Source organism: Coffea arabica, chromosome 3c, assembly GCF_036785885.1.
Source record: "Coffea arabica cultivar ET-39 chromosome 3c, Coffea Arabica ET-39 HiFi, whole genome shotgun sequence".
Classification (NCBI taxonomy): domain Eukaryota; kingdom Viridiplantae; phylum Streptophyta; class Magnoliopsida; order Gentianales; family Rubiaceae; genus Coffea; species Coffea arabica.
In genome coordinates this window covers 6254975-6277659 of record NC_092314.1, presented here as the reverse complement: position 1 = coordinate 6277659, position 22685 = coordinate 6254975, and the positions used below count along the sequence as shown (strand labels likewise).

Here is a 22685-nt window from a genome sequence, read left to right as displayed (position 1 = left end):
AGATCTACCTATTATTTTTCCAATAAAATTAGTAGTATTTCTCCAATGAAAGGAAAAGGAAGAAGAAGCTCTTATGGCTGAGGACTCGATGTGTAATGACTAGGGGTGTAAACGAATCGAGTCGCTCGTGAGTGATTCGAGTTGGTCGAGTCAAAATCGAGTTCGAATTCGAATTCAAAATAATAAGCTCGTTAGCTTGCGAGCCGGCTCGCGAGGTCGAGAGTATATATATATATATATATATATATATATATATATATATATATATTATTTTTATTTTTATTTTAATAGTAAAATTGCATAAATATCCTTAATACTTTATTATTTTTTAAGAAAAAATATTATTTTGTTTATTTTTTAAAAAAATAAAATAATTATTTTTATTTTTTTCGAGCTCGAGGTTCAAAATTGCCAGCTTGTCGCTCGAGTTTGAGTTCCAGTTCGATGAAATTAAGTCAACGCTCGACCTGATAAGGTCAAAATTCGACTCGACTCGACTCGTTTGCAACCCTAGTAATAACCGACTCCAAGGCGACCTGTTATTCAATTGATTTCTCAAGGATCCAAATCCGAAACCCATTCGTAAAGGAACGTTTCATACTTTTCACTATGACTACACCAGAAAAAGTATTGAAAAAAGTACTCCAATAAACTCTCGTGATGTTGAAAGGGCTTCCAATGCAATTTAGTCAACATTCATTTTCTTTTGCTACCATTAACTAACGCAGTAATATTTGAACTATTTTTCTCTGTTTCAGTGCAAGACTTCCATTTACCTTCGTCCATGTTTCTTTCCCATTTCTCAAATGTTGAGAGATGGTATTAAGATGGCTTGACGATGGAGAAAAAATGCATATACTTAATGGTTTCCAAACTTTTGAAAGTTATGGATTATTTCACAAGACTTTGCATAAAAATAATTTACAGCATATTAGATGAATATACAAAGACATTTTTATAGATATCCAAGTATCAAGACTTTTCTTCAAATAACGTACAGCATAATAGGTGCATCTGCAAGAAATACAGTATATGGTGCGATTTTGACTGCTATGATTATAAAAGTCGATACGAGGTATTTCCACTATTTGCTTGCCTAACAAATTGCCCGGAACAAATATCGCTGATTTTGTGTCTTTTGCGCGTTTCCTCATAATATAAGCTTCGTGATGTTGAGAGGGTTTCCAATACTCAACATTTAATTTTATTGCTACCCCTATCTATATATATATTTATATTTCCGCTTTATATATATATATATTTATATATTTCTGCTTTATCCAATGACGAAGCCAAGGGAGGGCTAAGCGGTTTTGAAAATTTTAATTCATAATGTGTTAATATATGTGTTAAACAAAATTGATTCCCTTTATTTATTTCATAATTTTAGTTTATATTATGAGAGTTTATATATATGTATATATATATGAATTAGACACATTTTGAATTAATTTTTTCTTCAAAAAAAGTTATTTATTTTTCATTGTGCCAATTATTTCACTTTTAAAAAATTAAATATATAATTGGATGATCCATAGTAAATTAGCCCCAACAAAAAAATCCTGACTCTGTCACTCGCTTCCTCTAAGAAAAATGGAATAATGCACAGAAAAAGATGTATCAAAATGAAGAGAGTTCTGCTGATGGGGATGATTCTTTAACGTATTTGTAAACATTTTTTTACTTAATATCTTAATTGGTATATGTTCTTGTGAGATAAAAAAAGATGACCAGAAAATGTATTTCAATTTTTTTAAAAAAATTTTGAAAAATACATTGAAAAACAAACAAGCTGTTTGCATACAAGGATTCCAGCATCGATCCTTTCTCCATTTTGATTTGGCATTTCGCAGATGTACAATGCAGCGAAGCTTCAAGTCAATCACGCTTACGGTGGAGCTCCAGGACATTAGCCAGCTGAGCTCTTAAAGGTGTTTTCTTCTGCCTGGCCATTCCTACACGCATACAACATCATCCTTAAAAAAGAATCTGGCAAAAATACAATATATTACGGCTACTTTGTATTTGCTGCTTTATTTGAAGTATAATAGTTAACAGAACAAAGTAAAGTATAGTAAATTTTTTTGCAAAAAAATATAAAACATTTACCCATATCAAGATTTCTATTGAACCAAAAAATTCACTCGGAACTGTGATCTGTTTTGTTTTGTTCATTCTTGATAATGCCCACACGGAGTGTTATTGATATATTTCATCTGTTGAAGTCTTTGGAGTTTGTCAAAAAGAACCGCTCAATTACAGCTCAAGTGCTCTTGATATCCCCAAGGTGCACTTTATTTTATTAAACAGCGAGTACTCTTTTTGACCTATTAACCCGGTGGCCTATTGCTCAGTTTTTTACTGTGGGCTTGTTTGAAACTCGAGTTTTTGGCCAAGATTTTTAGTTACTAGTTTTTTAACAACTTTAATTACAGGAACCCCAAAAAACTTATCAAATTTTTTAACTTATACACTTTAAAATATGTAATACACAAAAAACTTCCTTTTTTTCTTCTTCTTTCTCCCCTACCCCGATCCACCACACCTTCATCGCCGGCCACCACCTCCACCGTTGGCCGCCACCACCGCCGCCGGCCTTCCTCTTTTTTTTTTTTCCTTCCTTTCTCCCTCTCCCTCTCCCCTTCCCTCTCTCCCCTCCCTGGCCACCCTCCCCCTTCCCCCAGCAATCTGGTCGCGCGACCAGATCGCGGCTAGTCGACGTACCAGACCGCATCTGCGATCTGGTCACACGACCGGATTGGGCAAAGGGGGAGGGGGAAGGGGAGGACAGGGGAGAGGGAGATGGAGAAGAGGGAGAAAAAGCAAAAAAAAAAAAAAATGCTGCTAGCCATGGCTACTGGTTCTACCCCAGTGAGAGAAAGAGGGGGAGGGTGAAGGGGAGTAGAGGGGGAGAGGGGAGCAGAGAGGGAGAAGAGGGGAAGAGAAAAAGAAAAAAAATTTTGAACAAGGCTGCTGGTTCTTCAACGAGGCAGAGGTGGTGGGGGAGGGAAGAGGGAGGGGGAAAGAAGAAGAAGAAGAAGAAGAAGAAGAAGAGAAGAAAGAAAAGAAAAAAAAATGGTAGGACCATGGCTGTTAGGACGGCAGAGATTACGGGGGAGGGAAGGGAAAGAAGAAGAAGAAGAAGAAGAAAGGAAAGAAAAGAAAAAGGAAAGAAAGAAAAAGAAAGAGAAAGAGAAAAAGAAAAGAACAAAAAAAAGTTTTTCATTTTAAAAGAATTTTTCAAAAACTTTTACAGTGCACTACAGTAAAATTTTAGACAAATTTTTAAAAAACTCAAGTTCCAAATGGAATCTGTATTAGCTGATAAATTTTACTCTTCTACATTTTGTTAATTCCCACACTACTGGTACAGTTTTGATACTAGACTATAGAGCCGTCCTAGGTTAGGTGCAAACTTTGTCCAAAGGTCCAAAATTTCATTGATAATGCAGAGACGCGGTTACTTTTGATTGATGTGATGTCCAAATTGCATGATACTAATCCGGAGTGGAAACTTTGAAAAAGCGTCTTTTGTGTCTTTTCGTGTTCCCGTGTTGGTTTCCATCTGTCACATGTTGTTAAATTATATAGAAATGATTGTATGACATAAACTAAGATTAATGCACTATATTCATTCATTGGCCATGCCTTCATCGTGTATTTTTTTTTTTTTTGTCGACACAAGGGTGTCCGAATCAATTTTTACGAGACCCGACTAATCTCCTACGGCCCGGATTTGGCACCCCAATCCGACCCGAACGCGATAAGTGCGCGGAGGAATCCAACGGAGCGGAAACTCAAACTTAGGACCTTAAGAGTCACTTGTGAGAGGCGCTACCGTTGGACCATTCACGCGGGGGTTTCATCGTGTCTGTTTGATCAAATCTTATCCTATTTTCACAGCGGAAAAAAAAAATCAAATCTTATCCTATTTTAACAGGGGAAAACAAAACTTGGCCATCTTTTACACCGTAAAATTATTCATGCAGTTTTTATTTTGACAACATAAATTTTCTAATTTAATCATTGAAAAGATCTACCTATTTTTTTTTCCAATAAAAGTAGTATTTCTCCAATGAAAGAAAAAGCTCTTATGGCTAAGGACTCAATGTGTATTGACTGACTCCACGATGACTATTTTTCTTTGTTTCAGTGCAAGACTTCCATTTACCTTCGTCCATGTTTCTTTCCCATTTCTCAAATGTTGAGAGATGGTATTAAGATGGCTTGACGATGGAGAAAAAATGCATATACTTAATGGTTTCCAAACTTTTGAAAGTTTACAAGACATAAGATTATTTCACAAGACTTTGCATAAAAATAATTTACAGCATATTAGATGAATATACAAAGACATTTTTATAGATATCCAAGTATCAAGACTTTTCTTCAAATAACGTACAGCATAATAGGTGCATCTGCAAGAAATACAGTATATGGTGTGATTTTGACTGCTATGATTATAAAAGTCGATACGAGGTATTTCCACTATTTGCTTACCTAACAAATTGCCCGGAACAAATATTGGAACAAATATTGCTGATTTTGTGTCTTTTGCGCGTTTCCTCATAATAGCCACATCAAGAGATAATAAGCTTCGTGATGTTGAGAGGGTTTCCAATACTAAACATTTAATTTTATTGCTACCACCATATACATATGTGTTAAACAAAGTTGGTCCCCGCTATATATAGGGATAATTTTACAAACCTCCACAGAAATTTCTTATAATGTCACTCAGTTTCCTTGAAATTTTTAAAAGCTCACTTACCTCTCTTGGATTGATATGTATTGTAACATTATAACTCCTTTGGAAGAAACACAAGAAAGATAAAACTTTGGTTATAACAATAATAAAAAAATAAAATAGGATTAAATTTTTATAACGTGTAAATATCTTGAAAAATTCACACATATGAAGAGATTATTTTAGTTTTCAATACAACTAAAACAATACCATGAATTAAAACATATTTTCCCAAAAAATATTTTGACTTCCTTAATTGTAACTTAACTGTGCACGAAATTTTTTAAGGTAATAATTACTCACCAAAATCCTCCTAAGCGGTTGACCTTGATTGGATTTAATTTATCCATGTCCTTTGCTATCTCACCACGATCCCAATGTAAAGAAATATGGACCATTATTAGATAATAATTTATTTTTTTAATTTAGATTTTTTGGTTTTAAAATTTTATTTTGTTTTGACTTTTTGGTCAAATAGTTATTAAGAGAAAGGGTAATATTGTCAATTTGTGGCATTTGATAAGAATGTTTAGTCTTGTCAAGTTGACAAGGGAGTTAAGCGAGATTTTAAAAATTTCAGGAGAGTTAAGTGATATTATGACAAATCTCAAGGGAGGTTTCTGAAACTATCCCATGTATATATATATATATATATATATATATATATATATATATATATGAATTAAACACCTTTGAATTAACTTTTTTTTTCTTCAAAAAATTTATTTATTTTTTATTGTGCTAATCATTTAATTTTTAAAAAATTAAACATATAATTTGAAGATCCATAGTCAATTGGCCGCCCTGGAAAACAATCCCGGTTCCGTCACTAACTTCCTCTAAGAACGATGGAATAATGCATAGAAAAGGAGGTATCAAAATGAGGAGACTTCTGCTGATGGGGATGATTCTTTAAAGTATTTGAAAAAATTTTTTTTACTTAATATCTTAATTGGTACATGTTCCTTTGAGATAAAAAAGATGACTAGAAAATGTATTTCAAATTTCTAAAAGAAAACATTTCTGGAAAAAAACGTCGAAACAAGCTAGCTGTTTGCATACAAGAATTCCAGCATCCTCTCTCCATTTTCGTTTGGGATTTCGCAGATGTGCATTGCAGCGAAGCTTCAAGTCAATTACCATTAAGGCGGACCTCCCGGACATTAGCCACCTCAGCTCTCAAAGGTCTTTTCTTCTCCGGCTGGCCACACCTACACACATACAACATCATCCTTACAAGAATTATTCAGCCCATTCAATTGTTGTACATCAACATATTTCTATAATAAACCATTGCTTTTTTTCACAAAAAAAAAAAAAAAGCATGTTAGGCAAGAGATGACTTTCAAGTATTTAGCATATTTTATCACGTTATTGGATGCCCATTGCCTGCATATACCCCGACAAAAGGGTTACGAATACGAATTGAGCAATCAATTGAGTCCTCAGCCATAAGTGCTTTTTCTCCATTTTCTTTCATTGGAGCAATGCTACTTTTATTGGGGAAAAAAGTAGATCTTTCAACGATTAAATTTGAAACTTTATGTTAAACAAATAGTGGAAGACTTGAAATGCCTCAAAAATCAGTCAAAATTAACTGTGTCTCCACATTGTCAATGAAATTTCGGACTTTTTTTTTCATACGTGCACCTAAACTTATAACGTTACATTTATATATATATATATATATATATATATATATATATATATATATATAGAAGCCGTGTGAAGTCACCCAAAAATTTCCACACTTTTGGAAACCACGGATTATATGAAACCCATTCTCCATCATAAACCCTTCTTCTTCGTATCATCTCTCACCATTTCTACTTCCTTCAACAAATTTGATCCTCTCATCTTGTCTACACTGGTAATACAGGAAAGTGATTCTCTAATTAGTTTTTTTTTTTTGGCCCCATCATTAGCTTATTTTGCGCGGCTAGCTAAGATGTGAACATTTTCAATAAAGTAAACTCCACATTTTTTAACATTTTCAGTACACAAAATTTCGTATTTCTTATTCAGTGATCTCACTATCAACTGTCCACTGTTTTCATGTGATTAATTAACTCAAGGCACCATAAATGTTCTTACTTTTAAACTGATAATTCAATTTCATTAAGTATAGATGAAGTTGTTATATATATATATATATATATATATATATATATATATATATAGAGAGAGAGAGAGAGAGAGAGAGACAGACACACACACACACACTCTAATCAAAGGAGGTACTTCATAGTTCGTACAACGTATTAAGTCAATTTTTTTTTTCTCGAAAACTCTCCAGAAAATATAATCTAAACAATTATTCTATGTGCACGGTGTGATTGTAAATCCCGCAAAGAAACTCGTCAAAAAAAATCCTTTGCATTGCTGATTGTGTACTCTTATTTTTTTTCATAATTTGGATAGTTAAATCTATCATTAGGTTACTGATGATTGTTCAAAGCTTTTATCCAGGTATGATGAGGAAGCTCAACACTATGATGAGACCAAAAGGGACGCAAGCAGGAAGCAGCTAATTGAAAACATCATGAAGGTACCCTAGGAATTGTTGCAATGATATATTGGTGAAGTTAAATTTGATCTACAACTATTATTCATCGATTGAAAATTCAACTATGTATTATTTATATATATACACTATAAAATAATATTTTTAGAGCTAAATGAGTAATTTTATTCAACAAATTGTATTACAAATATGAAAGACTATAGTTTGTTTATAAGATTCATTTGTAGATGTCATGATCTTATATTTTTTAGAAAAGAGTTTAATTAATATGGAATATATATTTGAAAAAGGTGCTACTTATTTTAAATATTTATTGATTTTAAATTCTTTTATTTTTTCCTTTTTCTTGTATTCTCTTCACATATTTGTTCTTTTGTGGGAGACTTTTTTTGAGAAAATTTTTTATTAAATCTTATATGAATATGTAAAATATAAAATTAAATTAGTATAAATTATTTTTAAAAAAAATTAAATGATAAGCGAGCCAGAACGGGTACCCGTTAATCTGATTCTATCTCAGCAAGGTACCCACTGATATTCGAGGCTGGTAAGGATCAAAAAGTGACTAACCTACAAGGTGCCGATCGGGTCAATTAAATGGTGCACAAGGTGGTACTCGAACCATGCTCACCCTTAGGGATAGTGTCTATCAATAATGCTAAAAAAAAGTTAATACAGACATTTAAAATCTTCCTTTGAATTTTGCTATGATCTATTTTGAAACAAGTACGTACTAGAATAAAGTAAAAAATACAACTACACAAGGCCGAATATATATTTTTTATGGGCTTAGGCACTCATTAGGATATATTTTAGGTATCATATTTTTAGAAATGTATGATTAATTAGGAAAAATAAATAAATAGAAAGGATGGTATGTAAAATTAAATAAGGAAAGTATATAAATATAAAAAAATAATAATAATTATTAATATGTGTATATATATGGTAGATTATGTGAATGTTGGGTATATTAACAAGTGCTCATTGGGCACCCGTTAGAGAAACCCAGTTTCTATTCTTTTCATGTACTATTTTAGATATTTCATAATTGAAATTCAGTGCTAATGATAAGGTTTTGTTTATAGTAAATAATTCAAATCGGTATTAAGTAGCTACTTTCATTAATATTTATATTTTTTCCTTATATTTCTCATTATTATTATATACAAGTACATAGTGCTGCTTTGTTATTTTTGTTGACATAGTGTTGCTTTGTTATTTTTGCGGACTCGAGTCTTTCTTAAGGTTCATTTGAGGTTACAGTGACTTGTCAAAAAGTACTTATATTAGCTGAGATTTTGAAAGGATGTGTTGTGTGGCTGATGAAGAAAAGGGTATTGATGTGAGGGTATTTTGATTATTTTGGTGTGTCTTTTTTCATGGATAGTGGTTAGATTTTTTTTTAAAATGTTTTACAGAGGACTACCATATGTATGTTTTGATCATTCAAAGGCGACTTTAAGTTAATTAACCATCATATTGAATGAAACTCTCATTTGTATAAAATATAAAATGTAAATTATAATAATGGAAGACGAATAGTACAAGTATGCAAAAATCAATCATTATTTGTTGCAATTCAAATCAATTTGATTTATTTTCAATATTCTAAATTTTATATTTTGGGTTTGGCTTAAATATCTTTTAATTTATATAAATAGCCATTCATTCCTATAAATTTTGATTAATTCTTATGCTCTCTCCTTTTGAAAATGGATGTAGTCCAAAGTAGTATGCATGTAATCATAGCGTTGTAAGTGCTCTCCAAAATTATTGATATTAGCATTTAATACTTTGAACAGAAATTCAGTTCATCGGGTATTAGTTTGCTTTTGAATTTCCTTTTAGTTGTGAAACAATCACATATGCAATTGCACCTATTGTGTACTACATATCCTTCACTCATATGTTGACTTACCACTATTAATTAGAGTAAATGTAATTCAACTACGGGATAATATTCCATTACAACTAAATATTAAGTTGTTATAAGTTAACCATTTTTAATGTGTTTAATTTGAATCCTTGTCTTACAAATACTATATTCACTTTTATACACTAGCATTTTAAGTTGTCCTATAAAATTTTTTTTGTTAAATAAAAAAATATGAAAAGTACAAAGCGCCGTTGTAAATAAATTAGGAACGAAACTAGTAATGTTATAAAATAAAAATGGTTAGAGAGCATGAGTGAACATTTGAATGATCACATTAGAATTTAGGAGCATGGGAAGCCTTTTCATAAAAAGTGCAGCAAATACCAAATTGGGAGAAGTGAAGACAAAAGTTAATTAAATTCGAATGAAGAATTGCACGTGCAGTTGCTGTAGCGTAGGATTTTTCTCTCAAGCCTGCCGGGTACTCCTTGCCAAGCGCGTGGTCTGTGCTTCCTAGTCCAAATGGTTTTGGACCACAAATAATTCAACCATGGCCAGTCCTTGATGTGTCGATTTCTCGTCTGGACACGCACAATAGACCTACGTAGGAACGGTCAATGCGTTCCTACCATAAAGGGGTCCTACTTTTTTCAATACTTTTTCTGGGTAAATTCTGTAGTGTATTCAGTTAATCCAAGACTGGTGTGAAAAGGTAAAGAATATAACAAAGAAACTGGCACGTGAAAAAGTAAAGAATATTGCAAAGAAGCTGACATGTACGGAGGATGAAGGGAATCCTTATACTATATAAGAACGAATTTAGGACAAAAACGGTTTTTAGATTCCAACCGCAAGGGTGGGACTATTTTGGAAATGTGAGAGTGTTTGAAGTGTAATTGGAGCATTGAGTACAAGTCATTGCAACTTTAATTTTGCTATAATTACTTATATAACCTTTCAAACATTTAAGGTTAGGGGCAAATTTGGTATGCTACAATATGTTTGGTACCAAATTGAGTATCAAATACAACTGAATTAAACTTGTGTTTTGATAGAATTACATAAAAGCCCTTTTAATCATTTATTAGACTAACATCCAAGCCTTCCAAATTCCTAAAACCTTTCTCATCCGTTAAGGAATTAATTAGATGTTTACATAATTGGATTTTAATTATAATTAATTAACTTAATTATTATATGAACAATTATTATCATATTTATGCCCCATGTTTAGCCGATACCCTTTCTTCTTTTTCAGTTACACCCGTTTGATTTTATTATGGCTATTAATATTTGGTGGAAGGCATAACTTTTCCTTTAAATTGAGGTGAGTTCTTTGGGTTCGAATGTAGTTTTTTTTCTTCTGATGATTGGTTTATTCAAGAACTCCATATAGTTTGCTTTTTGATACTTCTAATTCCAACAACTGACTAATTGTATTATTTTTCTTAGTAAATCCTAGAGATTCTGTCTCTGATTTGAGATAATGTTGTCACTTTCTAAAATAATCAAAAACGTAATTTTATCATCTTCTCCTCCTCGGCCAAGGTATTATTTCTTTACTTAAATCAAATAACCTTATTTCTCATGAACTTTCTCCTATTATTCTTGACTCCAGCGATCTGTTGATTACATTCCAGCAGTTATGTTTTTACCATAACTACCGCAAAGCAAACAAATGTGCAAACATGCTAGCGAACCGGGGAAGAAACAGCAATGAAGACTCCACCTTTTTTTTAATCCTATCTTGATTTTGTCCTTCTTTTACTTTTGCAAGACTTAAAAGGGTGTCATCAACACACGGATGACTGTACTTTAACTATTACTCTATCGACTTTGACTTTGTTTTAATGCATCTTTATTTTACAAAAAAAAAAGACTTTCTTGTATGTCGTGATTCACCACCTACACATACCGTCACATACTATATATCACTCAAACTAAACTATGTAGAAGCATGATATATTTTGACAGTTCTCGAAAGAAAGGAGTCTGAATTTCCAGAATTCCTGATGTCTTGTTGCTACCAAGTAGCTAGGAATCCAAATTCCTAAGTGGAAAAGAAAAAAGAAAAAAGAAAAGGGTATGGTCCGGCAGTTACCATGAAGAAGCCCCAACCTTTACATCTTCTTCTAAGGCCTCAGATTGCTTGAAAACGCTAATCAGTATTGTTAAAATTAAGATATGATAAATCGATGAAAGTGATTGAAACTTGAGGATTTGAGACAATGGGCTTATGAGTGTGGGTGTTGCAGTAAGCATAGCAAGAAGAGATGGAGTCGAGGCCTGGTGATTTTGCCAATAGTTTAATGCTTGAAAAATTTTTTGATGGTTGAACAGAACTATTATGGCATTGTATATTATGGATATAGTATGGTTCAAGTAGTTATTTTTTCATATAATATGATTTGGAATTCAGCTTGTGTTTATTTTAATTGAGAATTTTATGATTGTAAAATTTATTAACTTAGAATTTTGTACTTCATTGAAACTAAAAAAGAAAATTAATCATGCTACACAGCACTAAGATGTCATTTGTACTCTATTTGCTTTCTATGTTATGATCTCGTTCTTGTATTCTACTGTTTATATAGTTTCAAATACAAAAAATTTACTTTTTATGCTATCTAAAAGAATTTATAGTGGAACTTGATGAGTTTAAATGCTTTAACTATAGCACCATTTTGATTGCATTGTATTAATTCATTTACTCATAATTGTATGTTTGTACAATGATAAATAATATTTCTTGGTTTGATTGAAGCAACTATTATTCATAGTTCAAACGAGTCAATTAAGTAGAGTTGTTATATTGGATACTCATACAAGTAAACATTGAAAATATCATTAAACAGTTTCTACTTATAGTTTGCAATTCAAATTCATATGAGGAATTTTTTCTGATTTTAGTTACCTTTTTCTACAGTTTCAAATTTAGAAAATATTATTTGCACCAATTTTTTATAATCAAGATAGTTTCAATTCAAATCTTTAACAATTATGCAAATTTGAACTTATTTATGAGATTATAAAGAAATACCCCTAGCAAAAAATACCAAATCTGAATAGTTTCTACAAAACTTTGAAAAAGGCCACTTAAGTTTCTTATCTATCTATCATTTGTTGGCATTATTATCTCTGTAAGAAACATGTGATTAAGTCGTATTATGCCCACCAAATTATATAAATAGTTAGTCTAAAATAAAATTATTTTAGATTAGATTGAACACAGTGATTGATGGATAAACTTGACTTGATAATTCAGGTTGAGCTTAAGTCGAGGGAGAAATCAAAAACATTGCTTAAGGGATCTTTCACGAACATATATAGATTCGAGAGATGAGGGGTCCAATTAATACTTTAAAATGTTTTATCATCTTGGATAAGTTTTAGAAGAGATTTTTGGATAATTTTCAATTGCACTTTAAACATTCTTACATTTTCAAACTACCCTTATCTTTGCGGTTGAAATTCAAACATAACTTTTGATCACAACGAATTCTTACATAGTACAACGATAAGGATGTTTCATTGCACATTATTTTATAGACTCACTCTGTAACTTATAATTTTTCTATTAAAATCACATGATAAAATCATCATAGTTCAGTTCCTATACTACAAAATATTAAACAATAATTATTAATTATCTTGAATCACAAGCACCAAATTCCCGCGCGTCACGCGGCCGTCCCTCCCTAGTATTTCTACAAAAGCAAGTGGTGACCTATAAACCTGTTGGGGGATGGGGAAATGTTGCGTATTGCAGAAGCTGGAAATGTATTGGGGTGTGACGGAATTAACATAAATATAATGGGTCTATGAATAAAACACTGAAAAGGAAGCGTAAGCAGTACTAAATACAACCATACTTGGCTTTGAAGCAACATATGGTCATTATTGAATAACAAGTTGAGAACCTTTAAGAAGTGAAACTTAAGAAAATAAATATTTGAAATATTAAGTTTTTTAATTATCTAATTTATTTTGATTATAGACGTTCTAATATATAGTTATATGGAGGACTTCTGAAGCTGAAGTACTGAATCCTTTTTGGACTTTTAATAAATTTGAGTTATTTTCCTTTTCATTTCTCACTTTTCTAACAACTTTTATCTAACCTACTAAATTTGAATTATTAAAATTGATTTTAATTGTTATATTAGTAAAATATTAACGTTTGTGAAAACTGGGTTTGTGGGAAAACAGATTGTTGCCTGTTTCATATTTAATTGGCTCTATTTTACATAAAGCGTCCAAGGTTGAGGAACAGTGAATTCCAATTGATTCTCCCGATTATGGACATTACATCAACAAAATACTATCTATTTATAGACATTTTACTCTGAATCATTACATTTATGTAAAATACATAAATATTTATAACTAAAATTGAAAAACTGTTACACTAATATTTTTACGAAAGGAAAATTTGTTGTCCTGTATTTAACATAAACTGATTTTTGTGAAAGTAAAAAACATATTGCCCATACCATACTTCCTCTTTATGATTTTTTTGCATTACATCAACAAAATACTAGTTATTTATGGGCATTTTACTCTGAATCATTACATTTATGTAAAATACATAAATGTTTGTAACTAAAATTGAAAACGTGTTACACTAATATTTTTATGAAAAGGAAACTAGTAAATTTTGTATTTAACAAATTTTAAATATGTGAAAGTAAAAAAGTTTTGCCCATAACATACCAGCTCTTTATAAGTTTTTTTGCATTACATCAACAAAATACTAACTATTTATGGGTATTTTATTCTGAATCATTACATTTATGTAAAATACATAAATGTTTGTAACTAAAATTGAAAAAGTATTATACATATATTTTTACGAGAGGAAAACTAGTAGATTTTGCATTTAACAAATTTTAAATATGTGAAAGTAAAAAAGATTGCGCCGATAACATACCAATTCTTTATGAATTTTTTTGTATTACATCAACAAAATACTAACTATTTATGGGCATTTTACTTTGAATCACTACATTTATGTAAAATACATAGATATTTGTAACTAAAATTGAAAAAGTTATACACTTATATTTTTATAAAAGTGAAACTGGTAAAATTTGTATTTAACATAAATTAAATATGTTAAAGCAATATTAAAGGTGATTTTATTAGTTACTTAATTTATTGGTAAGAAACAAGGTTTCTTTTGCAAAATTTGTTCATTAGATTTTTCCAAATAATTAGGATATAAAGGTAAATTTTCACAATCTTTTATTAGCAATAGACCCCAATTTCCTCCTAGGCAGTGACGAAGCCAAGATTTTTTCTTTGGAGGGAGAGCCCAATGATTGACAAATAAAATTATTTTAATATGTTATGTTCAAAATAATTTTCATCTATTTAAATATATGGCATCCTAAAATATCAAATATTAACTTTAATTATAAAGGTATGTCTATTTAAAAAATATGTAGTATAGTCATAACTAAAATTAAGACAAGAAATAACATTTGATTAAATATCTTATAGGAAAAAATGCACTTTTCATCCTCAAAGTTTGGGTGGTTGACCAATTTTATCCTCAAAGTTTCACCCTAAACATATTGCATCCTCAAAGTTTCGTAATTTTGGCCAATTAAGGACAATTGACGAGAAATGAAGAATTGATCGTTAGAACCAATGATTTTACCCAACAAAAAATGGGTGAAACCGAATGGAGCCATTTTTAACTGAATAATTGCAACGGACAAAAAGCTCAATTCTTCTCCTTCTTCCCTCTGCCTTTCTGTAACCCCAAAATTTTTTTGCCAATCTCTGGAGTTTTAACGACCATTATACAACTTTCAAAACAAATAAATTCATTCTAAATTTTTATTTAGGATTATTTCATAAATCAAATCGTGGTCACTTTTCGTAAAGTATCACTTTCCCATAAAAGACTAGTTCTTTATGGCTTTTCTCCATTATAAGAACAAAGTACCAATTTTTTCATAATTAAATTTATTTATCGAATAAAATAAAAATAAATTTATTTTCTAATAAAAGACCAACTCTTTATGGCTTTCCTCTATTATAAGAACAGAGTACCCATTTTCTCATAAATAAATTTATTTATCAGATAAAATAAAAATAAATCTCTTTTTCAATAGAAGACCAACTCTTTATGACTTTTCTCTATTGTAAGAATAGAGTACATATTTTCCCACAAATAAATTTATTTATCGGATAAAATAAAAATAAATCTGTTTTTTAATAAAAAAAACCAGCTCTTTATGACTTTCTCCATTTTAAGAACAGAGTACCCATTTTTTCATAAACAAATTTATTTATTAGATAAAATAAAAATAAACCCGTTTTTTTCAATAAAACACCAGTTCTTTATGATTTTCTTCCATTATAAGAACAGAGTACTCATTTTGAAGGCAAAAAGGAATTTGTTTATCAGATAAAATAAAAATAAACTCATTTCTCAATAAAACACCAACTCTTTATAGCTTTTCTTCATTATAAGAAAAAAGTGCCCATTTTGTCATAAACAAATTTATTTATCGAATAAAATAAAAATATACCCGTTTTTCAATAAAACAACAGCTCTTTATGGCTTTCCTTCATTTTAAGAAAAAAAACACGGTTCTATGGGCATGCAAGAGAGAAGGTTCTTGTGTAAAGTTCTTATAGAAGAGGCTACGGTGTATGGACATACAACCAATGGAGGAGCCGACGGTGCAAGGATTCAGTGATTTGAATCAGCTGCTGCTGGATTAATTTAGATTATGGTTAACAAACTCAATGATTTAGTCCGTCTAACTTAGAGAGAAAATGGGTGACAGTTGGATGGTGTTCCGATAATGATAAGACTGGTGCCAGTGATTCTTGTTGGAGATGATGCATCACTTGTACCTGTCTGTTCAGTCGGACGCTACTTCCACAAGTATTGAACGGTGTTGCTTCGATGGTGGCCCACCTCTCAATGTGATTTTCAATGGGATAAGATTTGTACGGTACATGAAGCAAATTGTCATGGCCCCTGTTCCTTCACATGTGTGTAGGGGCGGTAATTGTCATGGACTACTTACAACATATTCCCTCCAAACCTTTTCTTATAATGGAGTTTCTGATTTTATCCAAGTAATAAATTACTTCAGTGAAAAAAGGAAAAATAGAAAATTTATGGAGAAAAGCTACAAAGAGCTGGTGTTTTATTGGAAACCATCGACCTCTTACCAAAGACGATCAAATGCCGCTAAATGATTTTCTTGTAAGAAAGTTGCCGAAAGTAGCTTTGCGACTGTAGTTGCTACTTTTTTTTTAACTATTTTTTTAGCAAGAGGTATCATTAATGTCAATATTGAGATATAGCAAAATTTGTATACGAAATAACAAATCAATTTGTCATTACAAATACAAAACGAGCAACAATATATTACAATCAATACTATCAACAGTACAAAGCACAAAGATACTCAAATCAAATCCTAATTAGGCTTTAATATGTACAACCAAAATTGTTAGGGATAACAAATGCTAAGATAGACCCTGTGCCGATATACAATGAGTATCATGTTTGCATTAATTGGTGAAGTCCATAATCGAAGTAGCTTGTAAGAGCTTCATTGCCAGGTTTACTACAATCCACCATCAACCTACAGAGTCCAATGGAAAAAAAATTATTAAACAGAAATTTACATTGGTAGTTAGATAAATTAAACCTGCATTAGCCTACATATATCAACTAAGACATTGATCCTCATATTGTTGCATGAAAAGAAATGAAAATGAGAGACTTTAAAAGAAATGCAAAGGAACACTTTTATTAACCACAAGTACAAAATGTGAACTGAATTTCAAACTACAAGTTGGTAGCATGTCTTAAGATGAATAAAGCATTATGACCCCAATTGACATGAAACCAATTGTAAAGTAATGCCAAGGTTGTTTCCTTTAACACAAAAATAGTAAATGCATTCACCCATTGCAGCTCATTCAAAATTGAGAAGTAGCTAAGCAAGCGTAACATTCGAACTTGGAAAGCATGAAATGAACTTGGAAAAAGGAATTAGATTTTACTGCCAACAAGGCTTCCAAGGTGCAAATAGCCAATGAGATCCTTTTTTTCTAATCCTTATTATTTTTGTCCAGTATGTTCACTTAAAAGAAAACTATATTCTATTTACTAGATCTTTAGTTAAGAAATAAACAAAAAATTAAATCATCAAAAAGCAAAAAGATCAAAGGCATTAAAACTTGCACAAACATTCAGGAGGAGGAGAAGTTATCACCTAAGAGAATCACATGCAACGCAATGAAAGTATTAGAATTAGCCCAAAGGAAGGGAAAAAATATGCTTCACGAATGGTCCTACAACACCAACACACAAAACAATAAATTATGATGAACCACCACAAACCAGTCCAAAGACAAGTAAAATCACCTATACCATCAATCCTAATCACCAACCGGAGTAGAAAATCATCCAAAATTTAAGTTAAGTCACCGAATAAATAAGGCTTAAATCTTAGAACATGTCATAATCAGTGTTTAGCATTCAAAAATTGTGTAAGATACAGGGGGTTTGGAACAACAAAAGGGGACAACTAGGGCTGGGCAACGAGAGGTACAGAGGAATCGGAGCGAGAGTGGTAAAGAGAGGAGATTGAACAATACGACAAAGCAGGGGAAAAATCAAATCGTGGAAGGAAGAATTGGGGAAAAATCAAATCGTGAAAGGAAGAATTCTAGCATGAAAATATGTTGGAGACTACCTGAAATCTTAGATCTTAAATTTTGACGGGCCGTTTTCATTTTGCCTTCCAGTAAGACCCTTTTCTCTACTCCAACTGAGATGCCTATTCACTCTAATCCACTAAAGTAGAAGCCTACAATTTCAAAAAGTTTATCTTGCGATTGTTAAATTGACCAAAAATGCAAGAAAAAGCAATTGACAAAACAGAGATGAAAATAACATATTAAAAAACCTACACCATCGCTTTTCCTTGAAGTCTGTCATTGCATCGGAAGGGTTTTTAAAGTGTGTCCATGATTGTATAAATTCAGATCTGGATGCTAGAGAGGAAGAGGGGAACCATATGTCTACGGGAAACTGAAAATTGATAGAGAGGGAAAAAGAGATAGAAGGAGAAAGGTGCAGGGGAGGTTGCGATTGAACTTTCGAGGACTCTGATCTGAGAATAATATTTGGGAAAGTAGCCTTGCAAGTATGGAAGGCCTGGAATTCATGTGGTGCTAAGCTTGACAAGTGCTGTGTCGGGAATGGTTAAAAAATTTTCAATACGCGGCTCTGCTAAAAATTGGAAGGGAGCAAAATTTTGAAATTTTCACAAATAAGCACCCATGATTTCTCACCAATAACATAGAAACTTTGGCCCACTAAAATCAGTATTTGGAGGGAAGCTTTCCCGCGCTCCTTTTGGCGAGAATTTTAAGCGAGAAAAGTCCTTGCCCTCGCAGAGTATATGATGGCTCCAATTTTTGGTGAGCTATTGTTCTTTTCCTTGTTATAAGCCTCTTAAGAACGTCAAACTTTCTACTTCTTGCTAAAGTTGTTGTCGCTAATACCCTTTTTTGTTGTAGTGAACGGAGGAAAATCATAAAGAACTGGTATTTTATTGAAAAATATATTTATTTTTTCATCCGATAAATAAATTTATTTATGAAAAAATGGGTACTCTGTTCTTATAATAGAAGAAAACTATAAAGAACTTGTGTTTTATTGAAAAACGGGTTCATTTTTATTTTATTCAATAAATAATATTTTTTTTTTAGAAAAATGGGTACTATATTCTTATAATGGAGGAAAGTCATAAAGAACTGATTTTTTATTGAAAAAAGAGTTTATTTTTATTTTATTCGATAAACAAATTTATTTATCGAAAAATGGATACTCTTTTCTTATAAGGGGGGAAAGCCATAAAGAGCTGATGTTTTATTGAGAAATGGGTTTATTTTTATTTTTTCAATAAATAATTTTTTTATCCGATAAATAAATTTGTTTATGGCAAAATGAGTACACGGTTCTTATAATAGAGGAAAGGCATAAAGAGTTAGGATTTTGTCGAAAAATAGGTTTATTTTTATTTTATCTGATAAATAATTTTTTTTAGGAAAATGGGTACTCTGTTCTTATAATGGAGAAAAGTCATAAAGAGTTCATTTTTTTTTATTGAAAAACGGGTTTATTATAATTTTATTCCAGCCAACTGTGACCCATTTTCCCACTAACCTAAGTTAGACGGACTAAATCATTGAGTTTGTTAACCACAGTCAAAATTAACACAGAAGCAGCTGACTCAAATCACTCAATCCTTTATGGCTTATAGCAAATGAATACTAGGAAGCTTATTTGAAATAACAATAAAATATTTTATAAATGATTAAAATTTAGTACATTAGTTAGTAAGTACTCGTAACATACTTGTATAATGCATGATTATATGTATAATTTAATATTCTTTTGTACTTATATATTTTAAAATATTTTGTGAAAAATATTTTAACCTTTGACATAACTTTAGAAAATAATAAAATTTTATCTTATTATAAAATAATAATTTTATCTTATTATATTCATAGATGTTAAGTTATAAAAATTGTGATATAGAAACAAGTGATATTCTACATGTAACTAGGAAGATTTGTTATTATTGTTATCCAGACTTTCAAACTTTTCAAAAATTGAAAATGATTACAAACTTACTTTTCTACAATTAGTATAATTTGTTAAGTAGCCAAAATTCTAGCAAAAGGCAAGCAAATGCAACTTGTAATCAATCCATTCTGATGCATGTAAAAATAAGGTAGCATTATGCAAATAAATAAAAAAAAATCCACTTTATATAGTTCGTTGTGATAACCAGGCTTATCCCCACTTTTGTTTGAGTTTTGATTACAATGGATATAACCTATTCCCTCCAAACCCCAAATTTTGAATTATAACATTCAACCAAAACATGCTCAAACTCTCAGGCTCGGTCATACAAGGACAACTAGTGTGAATATCCGTGCTACATACGGTGCTTACATTATTAAAATAAATTAAAAAATTATACCATTTTAATTTGAAAAAAGTTAAAAAAATTATACCAACATAATTAAAATTTAAGATTTGTCTAACAATAGTTCAAAGTATGACAAAAACTGTAAATCATTCAAGAATTGTGTTTTTGCGGAAGATAGATCTTAAAATAATAATAATAATTTATATTAGAAAATGAATAATATATGGATAGAAATAAATGTAATTGCATGTTTTATTTGATTTTAAAATGAAATACTTACCAACGTTATACATTCGATTTGATAATCTTGTACAAAGGTGCGAACATTTTTCACACCAATCAACTTTTAATATGAAAATTAATATTGGTGGTTTAATTAATTCTATTGAATTTTGAAGAATTCATACTACAAAAAAAGTTCAGCAAGACTTGTATTTTTTTTGAAGTAAACTTGCTGAATCTTTTTAAAATATTTCACTGGGATCACTATGGTGTGAGATTCGTTTTGTGATTAGTTTTTTTTTCTTTGTAATCTTGTAGGTTTGAAATTAAGATGCCATTAAAATCAATAATGGAACCAATGGAGGCTAATGGAGGTCATAGCCCTCCTCCCCAAGTTTTAAAAATTTTAATTCATATTATATAAATATTTGTGTAAAATAAAACAGGTCCTCCAAATTTATTATAATTTTAGTTTATATTATGAGAATATATATATAAGTATATATGTGTGCGTGTGTGCGTGAAATAACTACATTTGGGTGGGATCACCATAGTGTAAAATTCATTTTGTGATCAGTCATTTTCTCATTTGCAATCTTGCAGGTTTGGAACTAAGACGCTATGGAAATTTGTTTGGATAGAGTGTTATTTAAAATATTATTTGAAATAATTATGATAGTACTTTTTGTGATATGATGTATGTGAGATAAAAAGGTGGGTTGAAAAATGTGTTTATGATAAAAGCAAAATATTATTTTGAAAAAATCTGCTATCCAAACACTCCCAAACTAATAGGGGCTAATCGGGGCCATAGGTCCCTCTTCCCAAAGTTTTAAAAATTTTAATTCATATTGTGTAAATATTTGTGTAAAAAAAAGTTAGCCCTCCTAATTTTTTTATAATTTTAGTTTATATTATGAGAATATATATATGCATATATGTATATATGTATGCCTGTGTGTGAATTAACTACCTTTGAATTAATTTTTTATTAAAAAATTATTTATTTTTTAATCCCTTTATAATTTGTAAATGATTGTGAGAGTAAAATATATTATAACAATAAGATGCGTTGAATTGTGAAAATTGTAATTTAAACAGGCTACTAAATTTTGGATATTTGACTTTTATAGTTGCAAATTTCTTAAATTAACGATTAGTTATTACTATCAGTGATATGATAAGTGTCAGTAATAAATGTGAGATGTGAATTAAAATTTGCATATATCATTTTACATGAGTGGTTATTATCTGTTAATTAAGATTTAGGAGTTTGAGTTTTATGGGGTAGTGGAAAAAACGTGAGGAAAATATGGAAAAAATATGAGCATGATTATAGGATTTGTATGAGCGGTTACATGATTAGTTAAGAGATAAACTTTTTTTAATTATAAAAATATAAATTTCTATTAAAATAGCATTCAAACTTTTGACAATTTTGGAAGCTCCTTATCATTGACAGGTGTAGAGTCTGTGCAATAATAATTACCTATTCAAGAAAAATACAAATTTTGTATACAGTGGTGAGTAGGGTCGAATCCACAGGGATTGGGGATAACTTATTTCTTTTAGAGTCCAGAGATAGGGGATTTTTGGAATACATAAACTAATTAACCAACTAATAAAACAACAAAATAGAAATAAATAGGAATTAATCAAGAACCAATACGACTCTAGCTAAATGTGCAACTTTTCAGACACGGTCCATTCAACTGATCGTCGATGCAAAGATAATTCAATTACTCATTACTAGATTGGTTATAGCCATCAACAAGCTCTGATAACCAACTTTTTCTTACTTTATCGATAGTCAAGGTACGACCGTTGACTATTTCTCTAACGAAGAAACAACCCTAGGTACGACCATAGGATTTAATTTCTCAATTGCATTAAGAATTAGAAAAGCCCAACCCTAACCAACAAACACGCTACGAGGGTTTGTTTAAATTAGATCATACGTTTCCCTAACATGAAACAAATCACGCTAGTCGTCACTAGTATTAATCAATTGAACAATTACGGATTCAATCAATTAATTTGGTATTGGATCATTAGGTTAATTTGAATGTCAGGCCCTTGACATTCGAAGAACATAACAAGCTTAAATAATTAAATCAAGAAACATACAAATACCAATGAATAAAAGAAATAAGTAAAATTAATTCGATCTCACAGATATTCGAAACCGAAGACCTTTGACTAGGAAAGCTTAGTTCATCCCCATGAAAAAATTCATGAGCGAAGTATTGGAGTTTATTGCCGCGGCCATTCTCCCCGTTGGGGTTCGCACCGAAGTAAAAAGTGAAAGAAAAGCACTCGCCAAAT

The 22685-nt window shown here is 30.8% G+C and overlaps 1 long non-coding RNA gene across 2 annotated transcripts; it reads right to left on the bottom strand.

Moving 5' to 3' along the window:
• Positions 1-16454: 16454 nt before the first annotated feature.
• Positions 16455-18325, bottom strand: LOC140038028 (uncharacterized). Of its 2 annotated transcripts, XR_011841840.1 has the most exons (3): positions 18103-18325; positions 17886-17999; positions 16455-16766 (listed from the first exon to the last, which is right to left on the bottom strand). It is a non-coding gene; the product is annotated as an uncharacterized lncRNA (long non-coding RNA). The 2 variants fall into 2 exon arrangements; XR_011841839.1 differs by lacking the exon at positions 17886-17999.
• Positions 18326-22685: the final 4360 nt, after the last annotated feature.